Below are 21,331 nucleotides of genomic sequence, written 5' to 3' on the forward strand. Positions count from 1 at the left end.
ACATTCGGCAACGAGTTAACCCACCGGGCGCTCTCAGATACGCGCATTTAACGCGCCCAGGCAGGAGCACGGATCAAAGACGCTGTGCGCGCAACACGCAACGACCCCGCGCGAAATTAAGCGCTGGTAATATGCTTAGCGCGCAAAGTTTCGGGAGCTCACACTTGCCGAGTATGTTGACAACTGTCACCGAATGACAACAAGCACTCTACAAACCAACACAAAGTGCGCGCCAAGCTAGCCAAGCTTCTTGTCGTCCCGCCAAAACTTTCGCGCCCAATGAGGGCGCGAATATCGCGAATGTGGCTCCCCTCGCGGCACAGTCGCAAAGAATACTTTTACGAACGAGATTTACAAAAAAAGTGCAATGCGAAGCGCAAAAGAAAGACCGCATATTTTAAAATTGAGGTATAGAAATGTTGGTAAGTTATTCCGGCTACCAAATTACTGAACTAACGCAAAAAAAAGTTTTTTTTTTTTTTTAAAGAGCGGGAATTTTGAATTGAACATACGCCGACATACGATACAAGAATATCTGGGCTTTAACGTCCCAAAACTAGGATACGATTATGAGGGACGCCGTAGTGGAGGGCTCCATAAATTTCGACCACCTGGGGTTCTTTAACGTGCACCTAGATCCGTACGCTGGCCTCAAACATTTTTGCCACCATTGAAAATGCAGCGGCTGGGATTCGATCCCGCGACCGGTCAGCAGCCGAGCGCCATAACCAGGAGCGTAGGCAGAATGTTTTTTTTTTTTTTTTTTGAGGGAGGGGGGGGGAGGGGAGCACCTCCTAGGTCTGAAGTGGGGGCCAGGCAGGTTAAGTGTAGTCGAGTGTCATTTTGCGCTCAGTCTCCAATGGGAGAAAAAATTTCGGGGAGGGGGGGGGGGGCGGGCCTGGTGTGCCACCCCCTGGCTACGCCACTGGCCATAACCACTACACCAAGGCGGGGCGACATACGATACACAACCACGTGTTGACCGATGGGACGTTGGCAGTGTAGACTGCGCATAGGTCGTTTGTTTTTTTCGTATGCACGAAAGTGGCTCACGGAAATGTAAAGCTAAAGTGTACAACTACGTGTAACCTACTGTGAAAGCTTAGCTCCTTACGTGTTCTGCTGTTTAGCTTGATGGCACTGGCTCGATTCCCGGCCAAGGCGGCCACGTTTTGACGGGTGCAAAATGAAATAACTTCCTGAACTTGAGTTTCTGCCCCGCCCTCCCATTCCGCTGTAGCGTGCTCCATAATGACAATGCACTTTTGGAAGGTGGGACACCAGAATTTAATTGAACTGCATATGAAGCATACTTTCAAAATGCAATTCTGAAACTACTTCAATAAAGGCGCTCTTAGTTTTAGAAGGTTCACATATATAAACTTAAATACAAGTACAATTACCAACGGACCAGCCGTTTCAACTGCAATATTAGTAGGTATACACGCTCCAATATATATCTATATATATATATATATAGATATATATATATATATATATATATAGATGGAACTGGTCCATGCTTGGAAACTGCCTATGGATATGGATCGACCACGCGTCACACTTACCTGTATGACAGGCGTTCTGAACCTCTTGCTGTGCCATTTCAATATGAGCATTGCAGCCCTTGAACAATGATGCTGTCAGATAACCAAGCTCATATTATAATATGCAATCAGCGCTGCTACCATGGTGCTATGATGACCGCAGTAGCAATATGACCAATGGATAATCACTATTCAATGGGCTGCTCAATAAGCTAAAGCTAGATATGTCAGTTATGACATCGACTGAATACTCCTTCAAAATTCATCTGAGAACGTAATTACACGAATCATCGTCATTCATAGCCCATTTATTTTTGTCCACCGCAGGACAAAGGCATCTCCAATGCTTTCCAGTTCACCCTATCTTGCCGATTCCACTTTGTCCCTGTGAACTTCTTAATTTCATTGCTTCGTCTAAATTAATTGCTGCTGTCCTCAGCTTCTTTTCACTCCTCTTGGTATCCGATTCATTGCTGCAACTGACCACTGGTTTTTAAGGGGCACTAAAGTGAAACAACGAGTCGGTTTAGATTGATAAATTGTAGTCTGAGAAATCTAATGTCGTTAATTTCACTACCATAGGTATTTTAATAGAGCAGAAAAGCAAGGTCAAAGTTTCATTTTTAAATTTCGCACCAGAATCTCCGGATGTGACGTCAAAGTGCTGCTCCAAAAGAGAAATCCTGCTCCAGGCTGCTCCAAACTGTAATGTTTATTAGTAACTGCTCCGAAATGGCGCTGGGAAACTGGAAACAATGAACTTAAGCCATGTGACCACCCAGCAAGCATAAACAAAAACAAGCTGTATACTAGCATATTGACAATGCTACATGAACTGGCATTGTCAATATATATATGATTTAGCTGTATGTTTGTATCAGACAAGCAGACTATTTTGGTGAAATGTGTGAGATTAGTTCGATATCATACTGATTACTAACTGCTCCTGTGACGACCTTGATGTGCGACTGATTACATTTAGCACTTTTATCGGCTTTTACCTCATTTATGCCACAAGAACTGGCATTTTAAGTGTATAGCTCATTTAGCTTATTTTATTTTTGAAATTTTCAACGCTGGCTATTTTGTCAAAATATGAAAATAACATATTGAACTCATAGCGATTACAGACTGCTGCTTTGGCAATAGTTACATGTGATTGTGGCTACTTTTGTAATTTGGTGCTCAGCTTTATCGCTTTTATATCGTTTCTGCCACAAGTACTGGCATTTTAAATATATGTTACTCACCTTACTTCTTTTGACCATCCATCTGCTTAATTATTTGTTTCTTGCAATTTGAAGTGATTATTGTATGTGCAATATGTTTAATTATAAATATTAATATCAATGAGAGACATAAATGACGCTTAAACTGCAGGAGTCGTTTGAAATAACTTGCCATCTGCTCCGAAAACACCAATACCCTGCTCCAAACTAGCATTTTCGCTGCTCCAAAAACACTTATGGCCATTCCAAAGCACCAGTGTTTCTGCTCTAGAATCTGCTCCAAAAATCAAATTGTCGCTTCCATCACTGCCAATATCTATTTTTCGTATTTTGGCGACATTAGCTCAACGAAACTTCCTGAAACTTGGTATGTTGAGTCATGGCCCCCTCTGAGGACAACGTACTTCATTTTTACCAATTAGAAACTACGTACAACCTAGTAGACGTCGTCAAAATCTATGACACCACGGTGTTTGGTGCGAGAATTTCAAGCTGGTGTCGCCACCCACATTTTTTTTTTTTTGCGTGCTTTCTCAGTTACCGAGCTTTTTCTCGAAATAACAGTGGTGTTTTCGGTATTGTGAAATTTTAGTCTACTAATACGTAAAAAATCATTTTTCTCATTAGTGCATCTCTTTAATTCTTGTTGAAAATATCTGCTCTATGAGGAACAACGAAGTCAAACAGTATATGCTGCTTAAATCAGTTTGAACACATATTCATTTTATTTATTTTATTTATTGGTGCTGCAACCCCTACCGGGGTTTTAGCAGAGTGGCATACAATACATGAAAGAAAATACAACACAATGGCACTCAAAATATATGTACATGCAAAGGTTACAGTCATTCTGTTGTAACAAAATATGTTTTTCATGGATTCGGCACATCTTCAAATTATGGATTCCACTTCAAAGGGGCAGCCGTGTGATTGCCAATAACTGAAGTCAGACAACTACCATCAAAAGCTCACAATTTGCGAGGATGCCTCGATCCTTCATACAAATGCAATGCTCCACGCTTGCCTCTATACAGGCTGAGGAGCCCCTGTAAAAATTAATGAACAGACTAGTCTGATGCAAACCAAAACTTATGCAAACGAACACTGTCAGAGCTCTGAGAAACAATAACACAGTTGTCGCTTTGCCACAGGATGGTATAATCTGGCCTCGGATATGCCTAATCATAGGAGCTTGAGTCGTTAGCGTCCTCACCAAGCTTCCTGCAAGTTAAGAAAAAAAAATGGAGAATTAGGAAGTTTTCTAGACCATTTCCAGCATCGCAAGCATGACATCTGCACAAGGGGAGAAATTCGGCCTTGTTGGTAAGACATTAGGAAAAAATTGAGCGCAATATGACACAAGGACGAGAAGGGAGGACATAACATGTGCGCTAACTTTCAACAAAATGGTTTATTTCAACCGAAGTACGAATATATACAGTGGTGATGTTCAATCGCTACAGCCAGATGTCATGCGCAGAGAAGTAATTTTTGTCATTCTCATCTGAACAGGAGACGTGCAGAGAAGTGATATTTTCTTATCATAACCATTTATACAAGATATGCGCACCAACCACAAAACTGTTCAAAAAATACAATTCCTTTTCTGACAGGGACAGGGACGGCGTGCTTACACAATCGCTACCCAACTTTGCGATTTTGACGGCTTCTACCATTAGTCTCGTTAGTTCATCACGGTTAGTCAATAACACCTTGGTGTTCTAAAAAACCGGGGCGCACCCACAGGCTCTGCAATGCATCGCGAGCCAGCCATCGTTACCCTTCTTTACAAGGTTGCAGTGCTCTCATAACCTGTCATTCAGACAGCAGCCCGTCTGTCCGACATACTGCTTTCCGCAAGAGGGGGGAACCTGATACACCACCGCCTCTTTGCAGTCCACGAACTGCGTCCTATGTCTTATCTTGCAAGCAGAGGCGTTTTGCAGTGCTGGACTACTCAGTCTGCAAACAGAATTAAGCTTGCACGGGCCAAAAAACTACCTGCACATTTGCGCGTGACGCCCCCCGTTTTATGTTATGCGAGATTTTGTGCATGTACGGCACAACAGCTATCTTGTCTCGCACGGCATCAGCGTTGGTACGACAACCTTGATTAGCGTGCCGGTACTTCTTAATCAAGGCCTCGGCAACTGACACCTGGACGTGCACGGGGTAGCCAGCTTCTGAGCGGCGGGAGGACTGCTTTCAGAGACTGTCCTTTACACAGTGTTCACATGATTTGCTGATAGCGTTGTCTAGGCAGTGTCTAACGATGCTTCTTTTAACGAGTTTGGCGTGAGATGAGCTGAACGGCAAAAACTGCTTGTTGCCCCTTGGATCATACTGCCAGCAGGTCCGGTTATCAAGGAACGTGAACTTGATGTCAAGGAAGCAGAGCTTTCCATCATTAATAGGCAGTTCATGTGTTAATGACAAAGGGTCTAGGCACTGTCGGAACAAGTTCAGTACGTTTGCAGTTGGAGGCTCAGAAGGAACTCAATCGCGTTTAAAAATGATCAGGTAATCGTCGACATACCTAGATTCGCCACGTACCTACGTCAGAGGACAAGCTAAGTAGCTTTTTGTCAAGCTGGGCTAAAAATAAGTCGGTTGAAATAAATCATTTTGTTGAAAGTTAGCGCACGTGTTGCGTCCTCCCTTCTCGTCCTTGTGTCATTTTGCGCTGAATTTTTTCCTAATGACATCTGCCTCCCAAGTAAAAGCAGACACCCCCCCACCTTGCTGCTGGCTGAAGCTCGCATAAGATCCGGGGACGAATTATAATTTATTCCTATTTCTCGTGATATGTCACCATTAAGGTCTAACAAACAAAGATGAAAATTCGTGGACATTTATTGTTTTTCTGTGCGGTGCACTTAAACAAAAGACTAGCTGTGATCGAGAACTGTCGAACAAATTTATTAACACTGCAAGCTTTTGTTGTTTAGTGCAGCAAATAACAAAAATGCGGCGGCAATAAATGTAAACTTAACTAAAATTGCTGAGGTGAATTTTGTTTTGAGCTGAATACTTTAACTTCTTGCTGGCTCTGTAAATTTCGCAAGGGCTAATTTCAGTTAGCAGCCAGGCTGGAAGGCCAACTTTCAGTACGAAATTCCCATCCAATTTTTATGAGGAGAGTCATCAGAACTAATCAGTACTACTCTGAAAATTAAGTGTAATTTCCATCGGTTCACAAGCTTGTATCAACAAAAGGAGAAAAAAAACTAACACTAGAAAAATATGCTACAATTTTCGATTGTGACAAAAATTTTTTCACTACCTGTAGACAAAACTGTTTTGTACAGGTGAGCCGAATGTTAAACTGCCACATGCAACAGAAACAACGTTGACAGAAATCACCTATCACTTTGCATGGATAAATGCTGACTGCTGCTTATGGCTTTCAATAGAATTTTAAGTTATGCCCAGTCTATGAAGTCCGTCGACATACCTAGATTCGCCACGTACCTACGTCAGAGGACAAGCAAGTGGATGTGAGTCATAAGACAACTTCTTCATGGACATGTGTTATTATGAAGCACTTGCATATGTACGCATGCACATACACTCTTTTCTACATTTGCATAGATCTGATATTATGCACATTTTACATGCACTTGCACATTTTCACACATTTGTCTTGCATACTTTGCACATACACACTGATGTCTGCAGGCACTGAAACGGACTCCTTGCAATGCTCCACTACATAAACGTGGATGGCCGTTCATTACATAAATCTTCCTCAAACCTGGAGATTTAAGCAGTGTTTAAGCAATCACTTCACTGATTACTTTAACGAGAGTTTAACTACACTAATTAGGAGTACACTCATGGCCGAGTTATACCCAAGTCCATTGAGGAAGCAAAGAAACCAGAGCAGGGAGTGTGACATGAGCGCAGCGATCCTTTGAAGGCCAACTTTCCATGAAGACATCCCTTTTGCTTCCAAACATGTGACCCTGTGCTTGGCGAACTCTAGGTTCCTGGTAGATTTTAATCAAGGCACGCTTGTTCGGGTCCTCTGCCAACTGCCAGTGTAGTATTTCTGCAAATGCTACTTCCATACTAGTACTTCTATACTTCCATATCCCAGTATACTTCAGTGACTTGGTGTTGTTTACTGCAGCGCATACTAAACTCACCACCCCCTTTGTCACTTGTCAACACCACATGCAAATGTGGCAGTACGCTTCTGCAACTTGATGCTGTTTACAACAGTGCGTACCACACTCACCGTCCCCATCGTCACTTATCGACACCACATGCAAATGTGGCAGTCGCATGTTGACATTACACCTGTTGTCTTTTTAAAAGCGCATTGAGTGCAAAGGTGTAATACATTAAACCTGTGATGCAATCACACGGGCTAACATTTTTCTTGGCTTTTGCTCCGTCACGTGACGCTACCCCCCACCCTCCTCCGTTTTTTTTTCTTTCATTCCTCCACAAATAAGCCATGCATTTTAAAATGTGCAAGGGTCACCTTTTGGCAGCCATTATCCTTGAAGGACAGTTCTTGAGCCAGGCAGCAGCTGCTTTGCGAATGGAGTAAGATGTCGCAGTGTCATAGGAATCGTTGCCCCTAATGGCCTCTGAAACGATATGTCATCCGCTAAAAATTACATGCTGGGGAACGTGCAATTTATTAAAATCATTGCACAACTTTCTTGAAAAGGAACATTATAGCTTTATACAGCATTTAAAAACATGACAAATAATTCTGAAGAAGTATGTGCAATACAATACAGTAGATTCTCAGTAAATGGAAATCTCTTAACTCTCTGAGGGTCAGACATACATGGACATCATCCTGAACAGCCACAAGAGAGTCAAAGACGTACATGTACGCATAGGTCGGCAAAAATTGTGGAGCTCACTCAGACTCACTCATGCAATATATTTTGCCCTTAGGGCTCACTCGGACTCAGACTCACCAAACTTTTCCTCATCCGGACTCACTCGGACTCAGACTCACTATAATTTTTCTCAACCGGACTCACTCGGACTCAGATTCACCAATATTTTATTCACTCGAACTCACTCAGACTCAGACTCACGGCTCGATGTGAGTCTGAGTGAGTCGACTCGTGAGTCCGTTAGCATTAAATTATCCTTTTTCTACCGTAATGTCAATGCTCTTTAACGCCATTATCTCGCATAATCGGTGCGCTACTTAGCACCTTTTGATCTCGTACCTTCAAATACGAGTTATCTGAGTTTGCAGTTCAGTAAGGACCTTTTCATTGGAAGTCATGACTCACACGAGATAGTTTTATCAGTAACTTCCCGTGAAAAAGTTTGCGAGGGGAGGTCAAGGCACCTCCTCCCCTCTCCCTCCTCAAATCACGCCTCTGATCAATAAATATTGGGCTGACGTATGAACGGTAGCGCGTAGAAGTATGCGGGAGTATACACGTCAGCTGACATAGGGCTGATACTACTGCTAAAATTGAGTAGATAGGACCATAGGTCGGCAAAAATTGTGGAGCTCACTCAGACTCACTCATGCAATATATTTTGCCCTTAGGGCTCACTCGGACTCAGACTCACCAAAACTTTCCTCAACCGGACTCAATCGGACTCAGACTCACCAAAATTTTCCTCAACCGGACTCAATCGGACTCAGACTCACCAAAATATTTCCCAACCGAACTCACTCGGACTCAGACTCAAAAAATCTTTACTCACCCGGACTCACTCAGACTCACACTCACGTCTTGATATGAGTCTGAGTGAGTCTGAGTGAGTCGACTCATGAGTGAGTTTGCCGACCTATGCATGTACGTCATGCCTGTATGTTTAGAACGTGCGCCTTTTTCTATCATTTCTCTTGCTTGGCATGTGCTGCGACACTGTGGGAATACGTATAATCTTTTTTCTAGCACCGATGCCTCTCCGTTATTTTTTTTATGCTCTACTACAGTGGTTCACTGGCTAGTTTCAATTTCATCCTTTGGCCAGTTCCCACTTATTGTGCCCGCAAAACAGATGGCTTTCTGGTTTAGAATCTTTCAAAAGGTGACAGATTTGTTGCTATCTCATTTATTGCTCCTCGATATGCGATTACACCTGTTTTCATGCAGGCGCTGACTGGTACAAACGATGCCGCTATGGTTGCGTTTCCTGTTTCGGGGACTCACAAAAACCGCTTCCCCTTCGTTGGTGATAAGACGAGTGATTATTGTAGGTTTCGGACTTGTTCTTGCTTTCCAGACACACTCACAACTACATAATTTTCTTCAGTGCGCTCACCCACCCAGTTTGCTTGCGCTATGGAAGTGCGCGCCAGTTTCTTGGCTGCAAAAGTGAGCCTAGCGGCGATTCTTCCAAATCGCCACTTGACTGGCGAATCAAAATCTGATTCAGCAAATGTCAGCCCGTCATACGAGGCGTTACTTATGAGTTAAGATTCAGATGTTGATGAGCGAGCGACATCTCAAAAGCGAGCGCGGCAAGGCAATGCTGACATAGGCGTATCTGCTGGGGGGGGCAAGGGGGCCTCTAGCCCCCCACTGAGAAAAGTTAGGGGGGCGGAGCCCCTCCCCACTTTCGACAGCGGTCATTTGTCGGCTGCAGACTCGGAAGGTAACAAGTGAGGCAAAGTGTTACTTGAAGGCAGTAGTCACGTAATTATATAACAAAATTTCTCCTACGATTCTGCTGCGACGACTGTCCTCCATGTCTCATGACCATCAGTCTTGGGCAGTAACTAGTTACTAGTAACACGTTACCGGTAACTAGTTACTTTTTCAGTAACTTGTAACTGTAACTAGTTACTTTTAAGTTAGAGGAACTTGTAACTGTAACACTGTTACTTTTTTACGCAGTAACTGTAACGGGAAATAGCGTTACAGTTACTTTCCCATATCCTCTCCACCTTTCACCTTTCCACAGCACCGCTCCCCTCGCAGTTTGGGAGGGGAGGTTGCTAAGTTCAGGTCCGTTTTTTTTTTCGACATATATATCCTTTTGGTCACTTGAGCTGCTAGCTCTGCTCTTGGTGTACCGGTGAATCATTAGGACGCCTAGTTTAGTCTCCTTGGTCCGAAGCTCCAAGCTAATCGTGTTTGATAGGCGGCTAGAAAGCAGCAGAGCGCAAAACGGTTGAGAGTCAGAAATACCGTGAACTAGCGAATCATTTTTAAGACATCTTTGGAGTCTTTTCTCGCCACTCAACTTCATTCGCGAGCCAGCGTCATCGCACTGTTTAGGTCAAAGCTATGTCCACTTGTCCAGCAGTGTCCAACAAGCCCCGTTTTAGAACGCGTTGCATCAGTTGCTTTAGCAATATCCCGTTTGTCGATTCTTTCCTGCCCGTTTAGCCGATGTTAAAGGGGCCCTGCAACACTTTTCGAGCATGCTCAAAAAGCGCTGCCGATCGGTAGTCGAGGCTCCCGAGAACACGCGAGCCAAATATAGCGATGCGCACGGCCTGGAATTTACAATAAATTCTCAAAGTCAGCTGAAAATCGCTCCCTCTTCTCTCGACAAATGATATATTAGTCCGCAAAATATGACGCGATTGTCGGCAGTTCCACCATTGGCTGATGTTATAATCACGATAACACCCTCATTATTACTTTCGTTGTTAATTTTGAGTTCAATAAGTAGATAATAACTATGTTTATATTATGTTATCGCATTAAAAACACCGAACAAACATTAATATTAGCACTTCCGGTCTCACCGACAGCTCGTCTGCTCGTAGTTGCGTGGTTCCGTTTTCTTCGCCATGCGCAGTGCCGAAAACGTGAATATTTCTGTGCTTCTGACCATCGCCGGTTGCCGTTGAGAGTGGCAGCCGTTCGAGTGTTGCCTCGTCAGCTGAGAACTGCATCGTCGGCACGTTCTCACGAGCGACCGAGGCAGGGGTGCAGCGTGTCTCCGATAACAATGCTGGCGTCCGGTAATGGCGGCGCTTCGGGCTCGTCTGCCAGTGCCGTCTTACGAGGCGGTGTATCGGAGTATGGGCCAAAACCGACCTCAGCTGTCATTCGCTCCAAACGAGCGCGCAGGTTTGCTTCCATGGTTGGCAGAGCGATGAAAACACTACGGCGTTCAAGGTGCACACCCAACATTACCAAACCGACGCGCAGTTTTCAAGCACGCGCGATACACAGTGCGATCGACTCCGCTCGACGAGAACGACGCAAGCCGACCGGAAGTGGCGGCACAGACCACGTGGTTGTGCCCAGACGTCAGAGAGAAAAAAATGAAGAAAAAAACTCCGCCGGCGCTCTTGGGCGGAGCCTCGCTCCTCTGCGCTCCCTCCGTCGACTCGCTGCCTAGCTTTCCACGCGCTCGCGGCGTTGAGTTGAGGGAGAAAGCTGCGGAACGTGATCTCTATAATTTGGTAACACCACTTAGACTTGACGGATTCGAAAAATTTTTGTGGCATATGACTCGTGAAGAGTCATACGTCAATAATGAGACTATTCCAATATAACTAAGAAAGGTGTTGGAGGGCCCCTTTAAGTCGCATCGCAATCCCCACATCGCGCTTGTAATTTTCACGAACACTTGTTTTAAGGAGAGCTTGCGCTCAGCGGACGCAGAGCCTCCTGACCAGGGTCTGATACACCTTGAACGTAGGCAATAGACACAATGGGCGTTGTCTTGACTCGTGACGCACTCCCCGCTCTTTTTCGCATGCGCTTCTGGGTATCACTATAAACGTCCTAGGATAATGCTGTCGTTCCAGTGCATCAACTATGCTTTCCACTTCTGGTGTCCAAGGACGTTTATTATTTGCAAATAAAGTCCATTTTCACCAGCAGTGCATGAACAAATAAATTGATGCAACAAAATGAAGCTTACACAAAGAAGGCTGGTGTTGGGCCATCTTTTTGGTTTCCTTCGTCTATGGTTTTACAACGCGCAATTTTGACTACCCGCGCATGCCATCATACTTTTTCATTAAATAAATCCTATCATTTGGTTTTTGGTTTGTGATCTATTACATATTTTATACAGTAACAGAAAAGTAACGACGTTACTTTTTCAGAGTAACTGTAACTGTAACAGGTTACTTTTGGAAACTCTGTAACTGTAACTGTAACACTGTTACTTTTCACTGGTAACGTGCCCACGACTGATGACCATGCACTGCAGGCTCTCTGCGGTGCAGGCTACCTATGTGACGTTCTTGCGCTTTGCGCTCGAGCATTGCAGAGAAGGCCACTGTTCAGCGGGGGCTCTATAACATTAGAGCAATCTGTCAAGATTTCATTTTGTTCTGCCTGGCCTGAAATTTACTTAATCGGCAAGGCAACTACGAGTGAGAACCAGTAAATGTTTTATAGCTCGATCAAATGCTCTTCTTCTTACAGGAAATTTAGTTTCTTTCTTTGAAAACTAATAGGACCACCGCTGCTCCATATCCAAGCTGCTGGGAGTTCATGAGTGTGCAGAAGTGTCGAGTACTTTAGTTGTGCCGAACCAGGACAGCTAAAAAAGGTTCCCGCTTTAGTCTCCGATTAAGCTGCTTCACCTTGATTATATGGTAGCCTGCAGCGATCGCAGCGGCTTATAAATAAGGCAGTGGACACGAGCACATTGAGAAGCCCAGCCTTCAAGTTTGCCCCCTAACTTGATTTACCTGAGCAGGGATATTGTGAAGGTCCACAGTGTTCTGGACTAAGAAAACTGCCAACCTGCAAAAGATTGTGTCTGTTCCTAAAAGTGTTTATTTCTCTGTCTACCTCTCTCTCAACAAGGAGGAGTTCACAGAGAGTTGTATACATGCAAAAACAGCTCGACATTGTTATAATACAACTGAAAGTATCTATTATATGCATCCACCTCGCCAGCTCCTATAAATATCCGCTGCCAATGTGATAAGCGGGCAGCCTTCTTTAATTGCGTTCAGAATGACACTGCCTGGCGATTCCAAAAAAAAGTTTCTGCGTAGTAACGCGTTGTTTAGTGTGCATACTTCATTTTAACGCAGTGAGTTTTCGCAGACTTGTGATGTCGCGTAACAAGGAGGTGATTTTATGGCACACCGAAAATTTTAGACCACTAGCGAAAAACCAATGACCAGCAATATGCCGTAATGAAAATAGTTTATTATGTATATTATTGCGACAGCAATTATATGGACCGTCTCGGCTGGTTTTTGTCCTTCCCAGTCGCCGCCGTCATGCACCGTATATGTATTAGTACGTGTATATATATATATATATATATATAAAAGCCCCAAAGAAAATTAATTCAGAAAAATGCTTCCGAAGCGCAGAATCGAACCAGGGACCTCTCGTTCGGCAGCGCGTGGCGCTAGCCACTACGCCACGAAACGCAGATAGTCCACGTAGCTAACGGCGAGCGTTACAGTCGATCCCGGATATATCGAACTCGGATATATCGAATTATTGGATATATCGAACAGTTGAGAAATCCCCTTGAATTTCCCATGCAAAAGTATGGGGTTGGTGTGCATGTATATCAAACTCCCGCACAGCGAAACATCCGCTATATCGAACGCTGCCCCGCGCCGAAGCCCAGAAAGTGCATTTTTCCTAACAACTATTGATCATTTTTTGGCCGCGTTCTTGTAAGTTCGAATCCCTCGTCGCGCGCAGGTGACGAAATTGCGTTGCTCTAGTTCGTTGCGCAGCGCTTGTCAGTTCACCGGTATATTTGACGCACGGTCCACAGGTTTTAACGCATGGGCTAGTGTTTTTCAAAGAGGCTGATTGCCGAGGGCACCAAAATGAGAATTCGAAGTGACTTGGCAGCCTTGTTGTAACCTTTGCATTCCCTTCCTTGTCTCTTCGCGCACGATGGCATGCGGGCCCGCAAAGCATGGCCTTCGAGATCCGCAACCTCGTGATGTATTTTTAGTGTTTTCGGTTTTAAAATGCCGATCTCAGAGGCTACGCTTTTTTTCGCATTTCTCGCCAAAGTAGCGGCTGCCGTCTGCAAAGCCACAAGTGCCATCGGTATCGCCAACATGTCGACGGTGGATAAAAATGTTTCTTCGTGCAGAGTTTCTTCGTGCAGCGTTCAGCAGAATGTGTACTTCGCGCTTTGTTCTTGATAAATCGTCATTCGGGAGTCGAACTAAACATTGTCCCGCTCGTAGCGATAAAAACGATGACTGGTGCTTGGAACGACGTCAATTAAAGCACCGTCGCGCACTGTTTCCTTACGGGCCTTGGTGCCAGGTGACGACTTCGGGCGCGTCATGACCGCCGACTACGGCGTACGGTGCGTCAGTGAATTTTGCGACTTAGCGTTTCCGGGCGCCGTATCGGACGGGAGCACGGCAAGTGACTTCATCGGTGCAGATAACGACGTAGCTGTTTCTTACTGCATCGATGCCGAGATCATAGCTGACGTTGCCGGTGCTGCGGAAATGGACCCGTGCGGTGTGAAGATGCCAGCCGCCGTTGCCACCGCTAAACCCTTTACCGCGCTACAAAGCTCGCATCAGCGTTCAGCGTCGATCACCGCTGTTGTGGCGGAAGGTGCTGAATTTACTTATTTGGAAAGCTTCAATAATATTGACGATGACTTGATGAATTCACGGCGCGCAAGAAGCAAGACAAGTTGACGAACTTTTTTCATGCGAAATAAAGTGCGCTAACTTGCAAAAGAAGTTCTCGCCTTGTTCTTTAGCATATGTGAGCGAATCGTCATGTTCGTGCTTTTTACGATTTCAGAAAACTGTGTCGAGGCCTGCAGTGCTTTGATTAAAGCCTTACATACGCATATTTCGTATTTCGAATTATCGATATATCGAACTATTTCGCGGTCCCCTTCGAGTTCGATATATCCGGGATCGACTGTATATACACACCCTTTACCGCTGGCCGGACTCAGAGACGGCAGGCGCTTATAAGCGTTTCTTCATTACCAGCGAGATGGCGCGGGGAGCGCGCTTGGCTTTAAAGGTAGCCGCTACCGCTCCTGCGAACGCCGATGCTCTTTGCCCTACAGGGCGTGGTCGCCTTCGTGCGCTTATCTCAAGGAAAGAAGGGGGGCGGGCGCGGGGCAGAGCGGGGGGTTGTATGTCTTGTGCTTTCCCTGCGATGTCCATGCTGAAGTCGCAGAGCGTACGAAGTTCACTTCGCTCGCTGCAGCGGCCGCGTTTGCGAAAGGAGCGCGCTGTTCAAACAGAAATAAGTAACAACTGCAACGTTTTGTTCACGCTCGTCCTGTGTATACGTGTTCGTTCATTTCGTGCGTCCTGCTTTATGTTTCAGCAGTGCGCTTCAAGTATCGAGCTGTGACGCATGATGGTTTGCGCTCGTCCTGTGTGCGTTCTTTTCGTGCGCCATTTGGGCTCAAGCGACGTGCTGGCAATTTAGAGCTGCTTTCCGTTCTTCGCGTTACATTCCAATTTGTTGCTGTCGCATTCATTGCTTCGCCGTTGCGGCGAAACTCTTGACTTTTTTCTTTACATAGCCGTGCGTAAGTGGTCATTATGCGGTGGATCACTTACGCATCATTTGTTGCACCGTGTGACGAGCAGGTGCCGTGAGCATGACCCATAGAATTTTTTTTAAAAAAGCGATAATCACTAGAGATTATTAGTCTACGTTATAAAACACACCTTTTTAGGCGCATGTGAGCATTATAAAGGAGGTCCTATTTTTTGTTAATTTTTCATATTTAAAAATTTCATTAAAAGTGGGCCTCCGCGAACACTCCTAAGTCAAATTCCACACATATATATATGAGAGGTGGCACTTCAAGAAAACTTCATTTATTACGTCGACGTTTCGGTCAGAGCCAGGAGCAAGAAAGGAAGGAAGTGGGAGGGCGGGGCTTCCGCTTAGAGTGATCGAGTGCTGCTCTCTCCGAGAGCTGCACAATACAAAGCTGGGGAAGGTAAAAGGCGGCACACATGAAAGGGTGAAAAACACTACAGGTACGATCACCGAAGGCACTGGCTCGCACATGCATCTTTGCTGCGTATTTTGCTGGGTTGATGTTAGTGTCATTTAGAGTACTATTTGCACATTAAGGCACGTAAAACAGGAAAAGTACCCCGATGCTCATTTATTCCATGTTCAATGGTGTTGAATTTGTGTATTAAGTACGCATCATGGCTGTTCACGTTCTCTCTGAGAGCGGAAAGTTCCTTAGGGTAGTGTTACTTTAATGGAATCGAAACTGTGACTTTCTGACTTGATATGTTTGGAAAGGGGAAGGTTCGGTAGTGTGTTCACATGCGCGCGGTGGTTGTTGAATCTGATTCGTAAAAGGTGTATCAGTTTGTCCAACGTATTGTTTAGCGCAGATTCCACATTCCAATACGTAGACAACGTTTGGGGAGTCGCAATTAAGGTCACAATGTATGGTGTGTGTAAAATTACTATGCGTACTCTCAGCTATCGAGGCTGTTTGCATGTGCTTGCACACCTGACATCTACTTTTCCCACAGGGATGACAATCAACTTGTCCTGTTCTGTTTGTTTTAGAGTATACGACGTAGTCCCTAACATTTCTCACGCGCATGTATACCACCTGCGGCGGAACAGTGAAGAGCTTTTTAAGGCGGTCGCTTTGTTCAATGGTACCGAAACGCTTTTTTAGAATTTTGTTATCATTCGGCGCGTTACTAGTGAATGTAATAATTAGGTTGTTCCGTTCCTCTTTCCTTTCTTTCTTCTGATTGTGTAGGATTTGGTAGCGGTTCAGATTCGCTGCTTTTAGATGCGAAGCAGCTTATGACCGAGGCCCCCGGCATGACCAGTGCCCCGCATGCCACTAGATGTATGGAAGAAAGAAGAGAACGAAATGCGAAGCAGCTTATGACTGAGGCCTGTCCCCCCGGCATGACCAGTGCCCCGCGTGCCACTAGATGTATGGAAGAAAGAAGAGAACGGAGTTTTCGCACGAGCGGAGAGCTCGCGCATGGTGTGCAGAAAGGAATGTTTGCCTGACATATGGACGTGCAATAGGGCGCTCGCTCCACTGCGGCGCATGCTCTAGTATAAACCATGCAGGGTACCCACTACGCCATAAATCATGCAGTGAATTGTCAATTGCCATGAATCGTCATTCATGCAAGGTGCCCACTACGCCATAAATCATGCAAGGTACCCACTACGCCATAAATCGTCATTCATGCAAGGTACCCACTATGGCATAAATCATGCAAGGTACCCTTAGATGCGAAGCAGCTTATGAACGAGACCTGTCTCCCCGGCGTCGCATCGACGTAGCCAGTGCCCCAGCCGATCCAGAGTGGCAGGCTCACGAAGCCGAAGTGAAACGGGTGCGTTCGCATTCTCAAACTTCAAGCTGCAACCTTTGCAGCAAGAGCCATTAACTTTATGCTTTACGGACCACAAGGCCGTTATACTCAAGGGAAAACGTTCCCCTGAACTTAAGGTCATATATGACGAGTAGCAACATCAGGGGAACCTCGAACAGAAGGACCATAAACAGTGATGAAGAACATTTAGAGAAATCTAAGTCAACTCATAGCTGCTTCACATACTACCCAGGGTTCCTTTTACGGGGAGATGGCGGGATTTTTTTTTTCTATCACGTCGTCGATGATTGGAGGTGGATAATGCTGATTTATAAGGACGTTACGCAGGCGGTCCGTGTTCTCTTTGAAGTCCTTTGTTTCAGAGCATATTCTCCTAAATCAGTGTGCCTGGGAGTATGGGATGCTGGTTTTGCAATGCCGCGGATGACAGCTCTTGAAGTGGAGGTATTGTTGCACGTCTGTAGGCTTCCTGTAAACACTAGTTATCAGTTTACCTCCTTCCACCCTTACGTTATCATCAAGAAAGTTGATTTCAGTTCTAAAATAAGTATGCATGAAAGAAATGTTTTTATGAACGTTCTTCAATGCGTCGATAAATTTAATTAGATCTTCTTCAGTGTCCGTCCAAATGAGAAAGATGTCGTCCAGGTACCGCTTATAGAAGGCGGGGCTCATGGGTATGTTGACAAAAAACTCAATTCGATCTCGTGCATAAATATATTGGCATAGTTCGGCGCCATCCTTGTTCCCATCGCCGTTCCATTAATTTGAAGAAAATATTGGTTGTCGAATTCAAAGCTGTTTAATTCGAGGACTATCCTAGCTAGAGCTTCAAGGACAATCGGGTGTGGAAAAGAGGCTGGTGCATTTTCCCTGTAGGACTTTCCAAGAGCCTGAATGCCATCATCATGTGGTATGTTTGTGTATAGCGACGTGACATCTAATGTGACGAGAAAAGCACCTTCCATTATTGTAAGATTTTCAATTTCTCTCAAGAAGTGGTTTGTGTCAAGCACTACGATGGATGCCGAGGCGGAAGGTCCCTGATCAAGAAATCAATGTAGCTAAATATTGGTTCAGTAAGTGTCCCCGTTCCTGATATTATGGGTCTTCCAGGGTTGCCTTTTTTGTGTATTTTTGGTAGCATGTAGAAACATCCAGGTGTAGCGCGAGCAGGAATGAGTGATTGGCAGAGCTTGATGTCTATTGCACCCTGTTTTTCGAGGTCCTGGAGGGTCGCAGTAATCAATTCTTTGTGCTGTCTTGTTGGGTTATAATCAAGGGGTTTATAAAATTTCCTGTCCTGCAATTGCCGTACGCCTTCTTTGATGTAGTCCTCTTTGTTGAGAACGACTATTCCACCGCCCTTATCAGCTGGCTTTATAACAATGTCCTCACGGCTGCTTAGCGCTAAAAATGATTCTTGCTCCTTTCTAGATAAGTTAGAGGTGCCGGGTTCACTAGCCTTATAAGATTCTATAATATCCCTTTGTACCGCTTCAATATATATATATATAAGTGTTTGTCTCTCTGGGCATCCGGAGTCCACTGTCTCCCTGTGGCATCATGGACTGCTGATTTTCTTTTCTGCGATTGGTTGGACAAGAATTCTGCCAAGCGTAAATTTCATGCAAGATTGTCAAGATCCCTCAATAGCGCAAATTCTGCGTATCTTCCATTATTTGGGCAGAATGTAAGTCCGCGAGACAATACTGAGCGCTCATCCGTGGTGAGCTTGGTGTCGGATAAGTTGATGATGTTTTCGCCCACATTATTATCATCTTTCTGATGTCTGCGCAAGCTTGTTGAATTTGGTTCTTTATTGTGGCAGCCTAATGCTGGTACAGGTGGTGTGTCTGTGTGAGTTGATGCCCTGTATGATGTAATGCCATGGCGAGTTAGTTTTCTAGATTTCATAGCAACTATATTATCAGTTGGATTTCTTTTGAAAATAACAAGTTCAGTGACCTGTGATACAGAGAGGGTACCCATATCCCTAGCCCAACGTTCCTCGACCCTCAGCGACAGCAGCGTTTTCTCACAATGTTCAGCTAATAATTTGGTTAGATCCAGTGAGGCCGACTTCAGAATGTTTTTCCATGTTATGATTTCAGTCGGGGATAGATCATGCATAGCTGGAGTCAGCGATAAGCGCAAGCTTCTAGGTGGAACACCAGCTTCTATATATGTTTTGAGCGTCTTGACATGAAGCTCATGGCGTACGAGCTTATCTATCAATTTTCTAATTTTGAGAAAGCTTAACGAATTCTCATGTCAAAAGGTCGCTGTACAGTCTGAGGGAGAGGGCATCGGGTGGATCGCATGGCCATTATCTCAATCCGCGGGAACACGACGAGCAGAGCCACAATGCCTCCGGAGATCATACCGGTTAGTAGGTAATTGGAGTTGTGCAGGCGTCAGTCTTCGGTCCCTGCGTCGATGAGGTGCAGTCATTGGTCCTGGGTCCCTGCACCGATGGGGTGGTTTCCAGGTGTTATGTAGCCTGTGGACAGGCGGTAGCATTCAGCTCGGTAGTGTCGTCTGGCGTGCACCAGTATTTGGACGTTGGTTCCTCGGCCAGTGGTTGAGATCCTGGAGAGGCTTCACTGTTTCGTTCATTGCGGTGATGGGAAGCAGGCACTGCTGGGAGTCGAGCTGTTGCCTTCGGGTGGTGTTCCGCATTGCTATGTGTTGCCGATAGGTTGCCGAGAGTTGACTTGATGGGATCCGATTGTGCCCCAAGGGAGTGTGTCGTAGGCGACTTTGCGGGGGGTGCTGCTGCAGTCCCTGCTCGGATCTTAGGCCTTGCGCCAGTCGACCGGTAGGCTTCGGTGTCGTTGCCCGGGGATCGCTGGCAAGCTGCCTGTGCGTAGCTAGCAATAACTGGCTGATCAGTACATTCCGCGGGTACTGTGCAGTCCCGCCAATTTCCCACAGTGGGTCCCTGCACTTGTAAAAGGAGGTTGTGTATTTTCCGTGCCAGCAAAGATACACCACTAAAGCTCGGGTGTACATTGATATATATATATATATATATATATATATATACACATACACACACACACACACACATATATATATATATATATATATATATATCTAAGGTTTCGAAAGAATATTCCTGGCTATTGGTTTAATTATATAAAAGAAAACTAGTCACAGTGAAAAACATAACATTTATTCTGAGCTTTCGGCCGGGGACCGGCCTTTATCAAAGAATGCATTCGTACATGGCGTACGGGTTTAAGTACAGATTTTGTCAATATACATAGATGTAGACACATCATCGTGATTCGTTGGACCATGACATGGGAGGGGCCAGAACAACAACAACAGCAAACAAATCCCAGGGAGAGGGCGACACGCATACAAGGTGACATACACAAAATAAATAACAAACAGCGAAACGAACCTACATGTGTGGTTCGGAACGAGAGGCGGAGGGGAAAAAAAAGAAAAAAATGACAAAGATGCGACCGCACTTACCACGCTAAATGGGGAGACCCATCAACTACGGGACGAAAGGAGAATACGCTCACAGACGCCGGATGTAAACGTGCAGCACGCGTTTCCTTGTTGAGAGTGCTACCTTCAAAAAGCGCGTCAAAAGCAGTTAAGTATTTGCCTACCCATGCGCCTTTTAGAGAAGGGGGTTTGGTATGGCTCTTGAAGTCGACCGATCTCCCCGGGCATCTTGCAGGTGCTCGCGGCAATGACCATAGCCCTCCCTCAAAAAGAAGAATACGACTCGCCGGTGAACAAAATTGAGGACAGCTGCTGTTAGGCGCAATGTGTGGGCACATGACATATTTCTTTCAATCAAGAGACATGATAAACATATACATATACATATACATATCCGTACAGGCACACACACATATAGATACATACGGATATACATACACATGCACATACGTACTCATATGAACCAACAACTGATGTTCAAGCGTAAAAAAAAAGAAAAAAAAAGGGTACCGCATTCGTACTTGCAGGAAGGGGGGAACGAGCACGCACGTAATACCCGTAATCACAGCACCAAACTTAATGACATATGTATTTATCAAGAAATGGGTCCAGGCTCGAATAGCACAATGCGCGACGTGTGTAATCACATGTGTACATGCATGCACATCAGGGTAAACGGATGCTTCAAATTCTGCATCCCGAGTACAAGAGTTTCTTGGGAATCGGTCACCTAGTTGCCGGCGGAATCAAATTTTTCGGGTTCGTTGCAGGTCAAGCATGATAGTCGGCCTATGCTTTCATTTATGCCACCAGAGACACTGTTAAATTTGTGGATCAGGTATGATTCAGGAGCCTCC

General features: G+C 45.1%; 1 long non-coding RNA gene across 1 annotated transcript in view; it reads right to left on the reverse strand.

Moving 5' to 3' along the window:
* Positions 1–3,533: 3,533 nt before the first annotated feature.
* LOC119402269 (uncharacterized) overlaps positions 3,534–21,331 on the reverse strand; it is a 28,813-nt gene continuing 11,015 nt past the window's right edge. The window contains exons 2-3 of the long non-coding RNA XR_005185700.2: positions 7,266–7,374; positions 3,534–3,997 (exon numbers count right to left, since the gene is read on the reverse strand). This is a non-coding gene — a long non-coding RNA (uncharacterized LOC119402269). The remainder of the gene's footprint in view (positions 3,998–7,265; positions 7,375–21,331) is intronic.

Source organism: Rhipicephalus sanguineus, chromosome 8 (assembly GCF_013339695.2).
Source record: "Rhipicephalus sanguineus isolate Rsan-2018 chromosome 8, BIME_Rsan_1.4, whole genome shotgun sequence".
Taxonomy (NCBI): Eukaryota; Metazoa; Arthropoda; class Arachnida; order Ixodida; family Ixodidae; genus Rhipicephalus; species Rhipicephalus sanguineus.